We start from the raw sequence: 12,700 nt of genomic DNA on the forward strand, positions 1-12,700 counted from the left end.
CTTTACTACTGAATATACATGCATGGGTATTTTTTTCAAAAAGTCTACTTGTAACTTATTCATTACAAACTACACATTTCCCTGGGGGTGCAAAGATGCACCGCTGCATGTCTGGCATATGTTTCGGAATTTATTTGGCCATCGCTGAGAGAAAAGCTTGACTTCGGAGAGTCTGTAATTGAAACCGCTGGTTGGAGGCATTAAGAGCCTTCCTCTTTATATTGCTTTGCATAGTACACAGTGTGCAGTATCTTGATGCAACTTGGTGCTGGTTTCCGCTGAATTTCGCTAGTATACTCGGTTTCAGGTAATTAACTTTATTCTCAACTTTTAGAGTTTTTTATATTTGAACGTATTTCATTGGTATCACTTTTAATTAAGTTATTTTAACAAATACCTTAATGATAAAATTATATACAAAGACAAAATTGTCCATAAACAACAAATAAATGATATAACAATATAATAATTTGTAGAATTCAGAGTAATAATAACCAAAGAAAAATATCGATATTAAACATTAAAATATATAAAAACTATTTCTTTTATTCAACGAATAATTCATAAGATTTGAGAAAGTAACATTTAATACTACATTCTACTATAAAAAAAACCCTTTTTAAACAACAACAACACCGACAAGACTTCAATCTGTAACCACTGGATTTGTGCCAGTGTGCTTTATATACAACATTTTACTTGTTGCATATTTTATATGGACTATTTTTTAGTTCATTTTATATCGATGTTGAATGAACTTATTATTTATAAAATATTATAATACGAAGGATAAAAATTTCGAGGTGCCAATCACCAATTAGATAATTATATGAATATTGAAAATATTGTTCTTATTGAGTAGCTAGTAGATGGTAGCCCGGTCGCACATAGATAATCGTCTCGACTGGGATATCTATCGACCACGCACACAGGCGGAACCATGGTGGGACAGTGATATCACGCGGATAGCTGAAACGAATGAAAAGTAGCGTCTGCACATGTGCCGATGCAACATTTTGATATTCGCTATTATGATCGAGGCAGTAAATTGTTACAAGTATTTCGTAAACGATAACAAAACCACATCCATAAATTTGATCTGTTTCAGTCGATATGAGTTTCTATGTATATGTGACCAGACAAAGAGACAATTGTGAAATTATTCCTTCTTCATTGAATATTAAAGGTTTATTCTTCTTCTTTGTACGCAAGATCCATTAATATGAGAAAAAATGTTATAATACACAGAAATTTCTAAAAAAAATCATGAAACTTTTCTGCAAGAGATGTCATGGTGTCCGGATTCCATGATATGATATGACTACAAAAGCGTTAGAGAGTATAGTGTATATTATGCAGTTCGTCAAAATAACGCCGAATAATCTTGGCAGATTATTAGTTCACGCAGTGAGCATGCAAATTTCTTTCACAGATCTAAAAGCCATCAAACAAAAGTACTAGTGTATCATACATAATAAGGAGGTGTGCCAAAACGTTGTTAAGTATAAACATTAGAGCATAATATTGTCATATGCATCTGTTACATGTTTCCTACAGTATCTATGAAGTGTTATTACTATATTTGCGCAGCATAAAATCCACAATTTTAGAGTAAATATAACGAAAGCCTTAGTGAGGATATTTTAAACAGAGCAGTGAAGAACTAGCTCTTAAATATAAAATATTTTCCTGATCTTAGGTATTTAACGCAATCTTGGAAATAAAAATATGTATTTATAAACGACGCGACATTGATTCAGTTAGTTTGATTATAAAACAACCTGCAATAATTCATGAGTAATTTTCACTTTGCTATACATTCATTATTGTGTATTTTTCCTTTAATAAGTTATCCAAAAAGGAGGAATATCAATATAAGGATGGAACTGATTGATATACTTTACTAAACAAAGCTGTCCATATTAATAATATCTCTTACAAAATATTTGATATCAATGCATAAATATAATATAATACCCACTATTTCTACACTACAATAAAACAGTTAATTTAAAATAAAAAATATTTTTCAATACAAAATTACTATAAGATTTTTTGTATTGAAAAAAGGGAATTAAAAGATTTGGTCCTTGAAAGCCTATGGTAGACGATTTTTCATGAAATACGTGAGTGCAGTGATGGGATTCTGCTTGGAAAATTAGCTTGAATAGGCTCTTTACACAGGGAAGGAAATATTAAGTTAGGTATATAATTTATTTTTGTATTGATACTCGTAGATTGTGGGAAAATGATACTTCTTAAAGCAATTACAATTATTGTTAGATTATTGAAATACTTACGTTCATATAATTAATAACGTTATAATTAACTACGTAAAAATTACATTACATCGTATTATCATATATTATCGAATACTTCATAATATGGAGTATTAGTTACATTTACGGCTTTCTACTAACTGTAACCTCATCTTTCATAGTTACCTTCCAATGTGAGAAAGCCACCCCACTAAATCCAATTTCAATTAAAGATTACAAATAAGCATTAATTATTTATTTACATAGAGATTTAACAAGCATAACAGCATTATAATTATTTCTGACGCCAGAATAAAGGATTGATTTTATAATTCCAGAAAAATGATGGAATTAATTTACATGGAACGATTATACTTGAATACACGTCGTGTGAAATAGTTAAACTCGAACGACTTGATCGGACGAAAGTTTATCAGAGAAAAATGACACCGTATTCGTATAAATAGGAATCTTAGAATTATATTGGTGTTTTTAAAACGACCACTAATAAATTTAATCAACTACTCAATAAACTTATTCGCATGTGAGGAAAACCTAGCCTTTGAAGCTCTTGAAGATTTAGTAAAGCCCGTAGAGCATCTCCCACCCGGAGCCAGTCTGAAGTACCGTACATAGAAAGCCCTAAACAGACTGAGAACCATGGTAGGTTTCACCCGAGACAACATGGTGAAGTGGAGGTTCACCAATGACCAAACCTGCGAGTGTGGTGAAAAGAAAAGCGTGAAGCACCTATTTTCATTCAAGGCTTGCCAAGTAAGCTGAAATTTTGACGAAACCATCCAAGCCGTGGAAAATTGTATTGCTTTCGGTAACTTCTGTAGCAACACAATGTAACTATTGAAAACTCGGCACAATGAAAAAGAAGAACCAACTAAACCTGTAAACATTATGGAACTTGGTAACTCTTAAATATAATTTATTAGAAAAAAAAATACACGATGCTTATTTTTGTAACTTGACTTGTGACTTTTTTCGATAATATGTATATCACGTAGAGTATAGTGGGTACTTTTAATATTTTATTTAATATGTTTTTATTATGTATCTAAACATTGAAAACAAAATAAGCAATAATGCCTATATATTTTTAAACTAAGTTTAATAAAAAACTGAAAAAAAACATAATCGTTTGTTTGAAAAATGTGTACAATATGTTTTTATCAAAATGGAATATTTAGAACATGTAAAGTACCAGGCAAGCAGAGTACATGAAAAGAAAATGTTTCATGTCAGACAACCCTATTCCACATCACTTGTCGGAGTAGTATTCGCGCGCTATGCTCATCTGTCGGCCTATTCACATGCAGATTGGTCTGCTTTTCTCCTTCGTTTTCTCACACCCTAATACTTTTCTTGCTTCAATTGTACAATAGAAAGAATGCTAGCGGACTGACAAGACTTTTTGAAAAAAAAATCACGACTATTATCTGACTCATTTTTAATCAAACTAGATATTTTCAATGTTTTAAAAATATTAGGTGAATATTATATATCATTAAGAGAGATGTATACTTTTATTTGAAATAATTTCACATAGTTTATTTAAAAAAATGATTACTAATATTTAATATATAGTTTGAATCAAATTATAATATCATCTGCATTGTTGAAAGAGTTTAAACTAATATAATAGTAGAAAATATAGTAATGTTTTTTTTGTTTTTCTTTCTTATTCTCCTTCCGCCCTGTCACGTCACAACATTGGGGCATAGGGCAAGAACAAGTTGGCGCCACTTCCCTCGGTACATTGCCAACTCTTGCGCCTCCCACCATGTCAGACCTGCAGCACGTAGGTCGCTCTTGTAGCACCGCTGCAGGGTGAGTGAAGGCCGGCCACGGCGACGGAACCCTTGAGGCTGAGCCACAAGGATACGAAGTGCCGCACTCTTTGGCGGCACCCGGTATACGTGTCCCAGCCACGTAAAGCGTCTCTTTGTGATCACTTCAATCACCGAAGGTTACTCTCAATCTCGGGTGTTTGTAACATGGTCGTACGAATGTACTCCTAAGATTCGGCGAAGACATCGATTCTCAAAGCTCAAAAGCCGAGACTCTTGAAACTTAGGAGGATGCCATGTCTCACAGCCATACAGGAGCACCGGTAGCACGCACGCGTTAAACAAACGACATTTGGTCCTCACAGAATACAGCCTTGACCTCCATGCGATTCCAAGTCTCCGACTCCAAGAACCAAGTTTTTTTTTTGTTACAATATAATAATATTATGATGGTAATTCCACATTTTAGTGCGTTAAAAGTAAAATTAATATAATGTGCGTTGGTGAATTGAGTGGTTCATAAGCCAAGTGAACCAAGGTCTATTCTGGTTAGTTTTGAGTAAACTAGGTTCGAACATATTATTCCAGTATTTCTAATTCTGTAAGGGTATGAGTCCCCTTAAATAATAACTTAAATAAACTCAACATAACACTTCAGAATTGCAATCATACCCTTACAGAATTATAAATATTCAAATATTAGGTTTCAACCTAGTTTACTCAAAACTAACCAGAATGGACTTGGTTCACTTGACTTATGAACAACTCAATTAAAATATGGTTGCCATAGACATATTAAATTTTACAACTGCCATATTTTTACTGTTATAAAGTTTTTGTAATTGCCCATCTAAATAATGTTAATTCGGAATTAAACTATGTACTTTTCCTCTTGTATTATATAAAACTATTGGATTGTTTTGACATATTTATATATATACGTATGTATAACTTGGGTTCTGTGGCACCCCTGTATGGACCCTATTTGGGGATGTCTCTGTGTTTTTGGAGAGGCCCGAATCGGTATCAAACCCAACAAATAATAAAGCGCTGATTACGAAAATAAATAATGTTGAATATCTGCTGGCAACAATGCCATAATTTTGACCGTTGGAGATATTGCAACGTCGCCTTGAAAAAAAACCGTTGAAAGCGGAATACAAAATGGCGGGGAGAACGCTGCAAGCAGCTAAATCGCGAACACGTACATTTCGTCCTCCGTAGAATTAAATTATTAAGAATGTAACTATTATATACTATTAACGTAAATATACCTTGCCGTTTCCAAAACAATTCCGGTGTGTTATTGTTCACCTCCCCATCCCGAATCAGACAAAAAATCAGACAACAAAATAAAAGTGACAGTTTGCTATTCACTTCAAAATGGAGGGAAGTGATAAGTGGCCCCAGTCAACGTGGGACTACGCTTCTTGATTTTGATCGTCTGGAATCAAGAAGCAGGTGAAATTTCTTTCACCCGGACACACACCCTGAGATCCAAACACCGGAATAGGAAACGGCAAGGAAGAAACATCCAGAGGCTTGCCCTCTGGTGGCGCTCAACAAAGTATAATAAAAAGCAGTAGAAAGAGGATGCTGCCAAAGCCAAGCCAGTGAAGAAAAAAGCAGAAACACCCGGATTTCAAAGTCAGGGCTCCCGATGTACTCCCGACCAACTGCATCCGCCAGCGAACTTGGCCCACGGACAAGACCCTGGCTCCAACGAGGGAAAACGGCATCAAATGCCCTGCATCATCAGCCGCTTGAGCCCTCTTCTTCAACAGCAGCGTGTCTGCGAGCCTTGCAATCAGCCCTGGCCCAGATGCACCACGATGAAGAGAGCTACAAAGCGGCCTTCTTCAACTGAGCAAAGCAGCCTCTATCAGCGGAAAGCAGCCAAGCAGCATCCTCAGCCATTAGCATCATAGATTAGTTAGTTTAAGTGTTTTGTGTTTGGAAGCGATGTATAATAAATTATTTCTGTGCTCGAAGTAGGAAATTTTACAACCCGGAGCGGTTGTATGAGGCAGAATGGCGTTGTGGTCCATTTCGGGCCCTGATATATTTTTTACAATAATTTTATAAACTTTAAAGCCCTTTTAAGTGATAAATTAAGTTTTATGCATATTATATTAGTATAATATCAGTGCAGTGCGTGTAATTCGATAGCCACGGCAGGGCAAGCAAGCAAAAAGGGGTCGAGTAATACGCCGGTATTCAGTTTCGTGAGGGATCGACTGATTTTCGGACGGTCGCTGTTGAGAAGGCTGGGTACGACGTCCTCTCCCAGCATCCACCCGTACGGTAGACACGGGGAACCGCAAACCACTACGCCCACGAAGCGGCGTAGTGCTGCATCCGAGTCTCTTTGGTCGCCGACGGTCCGAGGGTATTGAGAGGGCTGGGCGCGACGCTCTCCTCTCTCAGCAGCTTTACGGTGGGCCCGGGAACCGCAAACCACTATGCTACAGTGCTGCATCCGAGTCTCTCCGGCCGCCGACGTACCGGGAGGGCTTCGATCTTTCAACGTCTAGAGACGCAACCACCCCTTATCAAGCCGCCGCACTGTCCAGTTACACGCGCTATCGTAATCAGCCTTTAGTTGGCCCGACCCCCATTTGGGCCTTTCCGGAGAGGTGCATTTGTGGCACCCCCGTATGGACCCCATTTGGGGATGTCTCTGTGTTTTTTGAGAGGCCCGAATCGGTATCAAACCCAACAAATAATAAAGCGCTGATTACGAAAATAAATAATGTTGAATATCTGCTGGCAACAATGTCATAAGTTTGACCGTTGGAGATATTGCAACGTCGCCTTGAAAAAAACCGTTGAAAGCGGAATACAAAATGGCGGGGAGAACGCTGCAAGCAGCTAAGTCGCGAACACGTACATTTCGTCCTCCGTAGAATTAAATTATTAAGAATGTAACTATTATATAATATTAACGTAAATATACCTTGCCGTTTCCAAAACAATTCCGGTGTGTTATTGTTCACCTCCCCATCCCGAATCAGACGAAAAATCAGACAAAAAAATAAAAGTGACAGTTTGCTATTCACTTCAAAATGGAGGGAAGTGATAGTTCTCATTTCACTGAAACCATTAAGTCTTTTTATTCAGCAGGACAGTATATAATAATAATATAGTATAGTATAAAGTAATAATTTTATGGTTCAGGCCTGTCCTTTCACTATTAAAAATTGTGGTAAAGATACAGAACAGATAACAGAAATAAGTTGATCTAATATAAATGACCGATAGAATCAAATGCAGATATTATATTCAATATTATGATATTCAAAAACTGCAATAAACCATGTATGCTTATGTAAGAGATTGCTGTGAAGACTACATTTTGAATCAAATTATTTATTGATTGTATAACAATATGTATATGATTTTGATAAATAATCAACTATATTTATAAGTTTATTTGATGTAAATTTTTCAGATAATATTATGAAATTTAAAAAAAATGACATTGGAGAAAACCGCAAAAAACTGTCTATCATTCATTGTATACATTGGCGGCTTAATCCGGAAAAACCTAGCAGGTCAATTTTGAATATATTATTTTAATTTGCCTTTTCGTTGTATACTGAAAAGACGTATTGCAAATTGACTTTTTATACATTATAGAATAAGTGCTAGAAATTGTTATAGGTCGGTACCTACTAACCCTTCAAAAAATGTCCATTTTTCATAACGCCAACCCATCGTTAACCGAAATTGCACACAACGCGTTATAATTTTTTGTAAATCAGGTCCACTTTTCTTTCTTTGCTTTTTGAAAAATCATCAATCACACGATTATAAAAATTGTCTATTTTTCCCACATATTTTTTTTCAATACTGAGCATTGCAAGAGCGGTCAGTCTATCCTGGCCCTATTGCGTAGAAAGGTTTTTATTCTTTTGAGAGTGGAAAAACATCTTTCACTTTCAACTGTTGTCATTGGTATGACGCAAATAAATTGGAGAACTTTGATCGACTCGGAAAATGTTTCGTTGAAATTATTGCTGAGTAAAAAATGTAGAAGAGAAACTGCACTAATAGCGCCATGCAAATCATCTCGTTGATAAAACACCAATAATTCATTTTTTAACTTGATTATGTTTATTTCTTCTAACAGTTTTACCAAATTTACTTGACGTGTGGGAAAATTATTTTTAAAATCAGTGTAATTTTCTTTATTGAACAAATCGGATATAATGAGATGATCGTTGGATGCAAATCGTGCTTCCATTTCCATTATAATTGTATCACAGACTTCAATTGCTACTGCGTGCGTACTAACTGCTTCACAAAAATGTTATAAATCACCAAAAACTCCTTATATATTATTAAAATAACCAAAGGCATTCGTCAAAACCTGTCAACGAATCCGAACCGCATACACAGTTGCGTCTTGAGACCAATTATCTAGTCAGTGTTATCATTCTGTTTCATTTAATTAGGTGAAAAAATCTTTTGTCTCACACTCGGGCATTGCCGATATTACAGTAATTCACGCACCGTTACAAGCTTCGATCTCGTATTTTGTGTTATATCGATCTCTGTCTTATGTATGAGAAACGAGAGAGAAAATTTTATAAAAATATTCAATTTGGGTCAATTTTCAGACTGCCGGCGAACACAATATTTTTGTTCGGGGAATTATCGCCCAAACAAAAAAAGCCCAATAGACTGGGTTGACACAATATCGCGCGCCCTATAATTTCAAATCCACCGATTATTATTAATATTATTATATATGACATTGCACATATTATTAATATTATTATGTCGATTGTAATGCCGGGTCCACACCGAAAACAAGTCGCGATTACGATAAGCATGATAATTATCGTAAAATTTCTTAAGCAATTATGATAATTATCGTAAAATTTAACGAGTTGTCGCGCGACTTGTTGCCGGTGTGGCCGCACTTTTAGGTATTTATTTTGGCAGGTCAATGACCGAATGACCTATAGAGGGAGCCGCCAGTGATTGTATACGAGATTGTGAAGACCACTCTTTAAATCAAATTTAGTTTTCATATGTACCGAAAAAAAAATTATATGTCTTGTTTCATTAGTTTACTAACTTAAAAAGTTTACATCTTTAAAATTTTTTTAATCAAATTTTACAGCATGTAAGTACCTATATACATTTAAAAAGCCCTCAAAGATTTCGGTTGATTGAATGATATTTTATAAAATATCTTCTGAAAAAGTAGGTAAGTAGTAAAAAAACTTTTTGTTTAACAACATAGCTTTTAACATCAAAAACACTTTTATTATCATTGAGCGAGATTTGATATAAACTTTTCAAATATTTCAGCCGAAGACTTTGAAACAAAAGAACCGTAACAAACCAGAAAAAAGACAAAGCAATGCTACTACTAGAAAGCAAACGTCTTAATGAAATTTCTTGTTTTACCCTCTCGCTATCGCTTCTCAACCCCTAACAAACGTACTCCTGTCCCTAGGCCTCGAAACACTTAAACATTTCTAAACTTTTTCTCTCTTAGAAAAAGGCCCAAAAGTAAGGTTGTTTCATAGCAGTGTTCATTATTACAGAGCGATACCAGCTGCGTCGTGAAAAGCGGAAATCACTTGCTTGGCTATTAGACAGGAAATCAAGATGTTAAAACTTATTTCTGTTTGAACGGTGACTTCACTTGTATCGCGACGAAAACTTGAATTTCAGTTTCCTTTCTTTAAAACGTTCTTATTATTTGTTTTTCTTTAAATGAAAAAAATAACTTAAAGTCGTTTTGAAAAAATCCGTCGGAACATATTTAAATTACTCGTTTTTTTAATCATTTCACCTATATAGAAGATTAGTATAGTAAAAAATTAGGTAAAAGCAAGCTTAAAAAAATTGTATTAGAACTAATAAATCGGTAAGATAGAAGATTCTAAGTAAAGAGATATATCATAGAAGTATCCATTACTATTGATGAATGTTAGATACAAAATAATTGAATATTAGTAACAGGCAAACACAGAAAATAAATCAAATAGTAAGAATTGCAAAAAAATCAAAAAAAAATTAAAATTAGTTAGGTCAAAAAAAAGTTCACATAATAAGTAAGCATTGGAGAATAGAAAAAAAATACGATACCATTATTCAGCTTTTATAAATGATAAGTATGTAGCTTTAGGAAAACATTGTAAATATAAAATAATAATGGACACATTGGAAATATTTCATAGTCGTAGATGAACGTACAGACTCATCAATTCTTCGACTATGTGCCTAGTGATAGACTAACCATGATTGAAATTGATCCGAAAGGGAAGAAAATGCCCAAGTCAGTTCAACTAACTGTTGGGACCATCGGGCCTACTGACGTGGTCACTACAAAAGTTAATTATAAAACTTTTAAGACATTTGCAAGCTCTTATTGTGGATATGTACATCCTTTCACATAGTTTTGTATGTCTGTATTGTTTAGCTTTGTTTACGTATTTTATGATTATTATTATAATTAAATTCATTTTTTTTTTAAATTTTTATGTTCGCAGTGCTTTTCTCTCCCATGGCACTTTTTATTAAATAAAGTTAACTCAGTCAAATTTCATTTGAGAGCGTGGCAACCTCAGTCTTGGGTATTTGGTCCTGAGACATTACCAGTCGTAAAAAAAACTATTGATGCTTCACACCCAACGTAGGGCCACGTGATACGCTCGATTACTAGATACGCTCGGCGGTTTGGTTTTATTTGTGTTGTCCGTAAAAAATCTAATAAAAAATACGATAAAGTTCCAAAATTTTTTTTTTTTATTTAATAATTGTTAGTAAACAATAGACTTATGCGTAAAACATAATAAGTCACTTCTAGTTTGAAATCGATTTTAACTCGTGTATACAACAAATTAAAATGCAGCTGGTAGTATTGACATCATAAAAATATATTTATTTTATTTGATATTATGTTACTTTGGTAAGAGTGAATGTATAATTTAAAATCTGCAACTGAAAGGGTAGTCTAATTTACTAAACAGCAAAGTATTCTAATATTTACATTTATAATCAAAATAAAATTAATGACGGCAATTAAAATGTATGAGACGAGAGTTTAAATATTCATTTCGGGAATCCCTGATTTAAGCCGAACGGTACCTAGATGGACTCTCGATATTTTTAATTTCGTGAATTCAACCGCATCAAAGAGGAATGAAACAAGCCGAAAATAGACGAACCCACTTTGTGACCAAAAAGGGATGAGTGCCTAAGACGAAATTTTATTAGGAGCTTTAAAGATACCGTACCGATTAGTTACCTACCTACTGAAAGCTCTACTTGCTGCGTACTATACAATTTATCCCCAAATTTAATTTATTTGATATAAATATTGTACCTAATTCATTATTTTATTATGATGTTACATTATAAAATAATTAATTCTGAATGCATTACTGAGGTGAATTGTTGTACTTAGAACTTTGTACTCTCTATTATCATAGTATATCTGTATATTATGAAAGCTAGTGTACCGTTTGTTCAAAAACAACACCTTTGCGAAAATTCATTCATTATTCATATACTTATTAACAATAGGATTTCAGTTTATTTGGTTTTAAGAATTTCAGGTTTAAGTTATATTAATACTTTGGACGCGGAAGACGCACACGGCGCGTAATGACCAGGCGGCCGATCGATGTAATTAACGTGCATTTTAAAGGGGGCAATTAAAATCTCATTATCTATTCAGCAGCGAATGCGTTAAGAGTAAATTGTTAAGTGAACATCTTTGTGTAATTGTGTTATCTGTCAATACTTATTGGAAAGACAGTGAACGGTCACCAGTTGACAGTGTCTTATTGAAACTGATGAAACCAACCTTGACGAGCATTAACTATATTGTATAATACGCACTAAATGGATTATTTTAATTAATAGAAAATCAATACTAAACATCTTTTCTGCAAAAAAACCGAGTAATATAATCTTCACCCTATGAAATATGGTTATTAAGTAGATTCCTATTTAATACATATGATCCTATGTTGAGCATATATAGGCATACACGCAGTGGATGTTGAAATAACCGATTTTTACGAGGAATAATTATTGTAAGCCATTCTCGCAGCCCATTGGGTTCTTGCATTGACTCAAATACGCAATATTTTTTTTTATATACTCTAAAACAGTGCTCCGCAACCTTTTCCAACGCATGCCACATCGAAGGTCTTCCCAGAATTCCGCGGCACACTACACGTAAAACTATTTATATACCAAAACATGGACTCCACATCCTGAAGAGGGACCCCAGCCCAAGATATTTGGCGGGCCCCCCTACCTATCGCTAAGGTTAAAGACAATGTAAGACTCTAAAATAGCGTTTTCAAATACTGTTGGAAGTAAAATAATTGTATTGATTTTATGTTTAGCGATTTTTTGTATGGTTATATTCTATTAATATAAGTATGGTTAGTTGTCGGGTTAGGAATAATTATTTGTCGAGTATTGATACAATAATAATAAATTGTGTCCTACAATCACATGTTTTAAAATAATTATACTTACTAGAGCTACTTTTTTTGACTCTAAAATGGGAGCTGAACTGCGATAGCCTTGTCGGAAATCCGAGGATATTTTTTATTAACCGAAATCCAGAAAATAGCCAATGGAACATCGGCGAACTTCAGTTTT

The sequence above is a fragment of the Rhyacophila brunnea genome, unplaced genomic scaffold, assembly GCF_057557595.1.
Source record: "Rhyacophila brunnea isolate RB1 unplaced genomic scaffold, BYU_Rbru_1.0 scaffold_14, whole genome shotgun sequence".
NCBI classification, from domain to species: domain Eukaryota; kingdom Metazoa; phylum Arthropoda; class Insecta; order Trichoptera; family Rhyacophilidae; genus Rhyacophila; species Rhyacophila brunnea.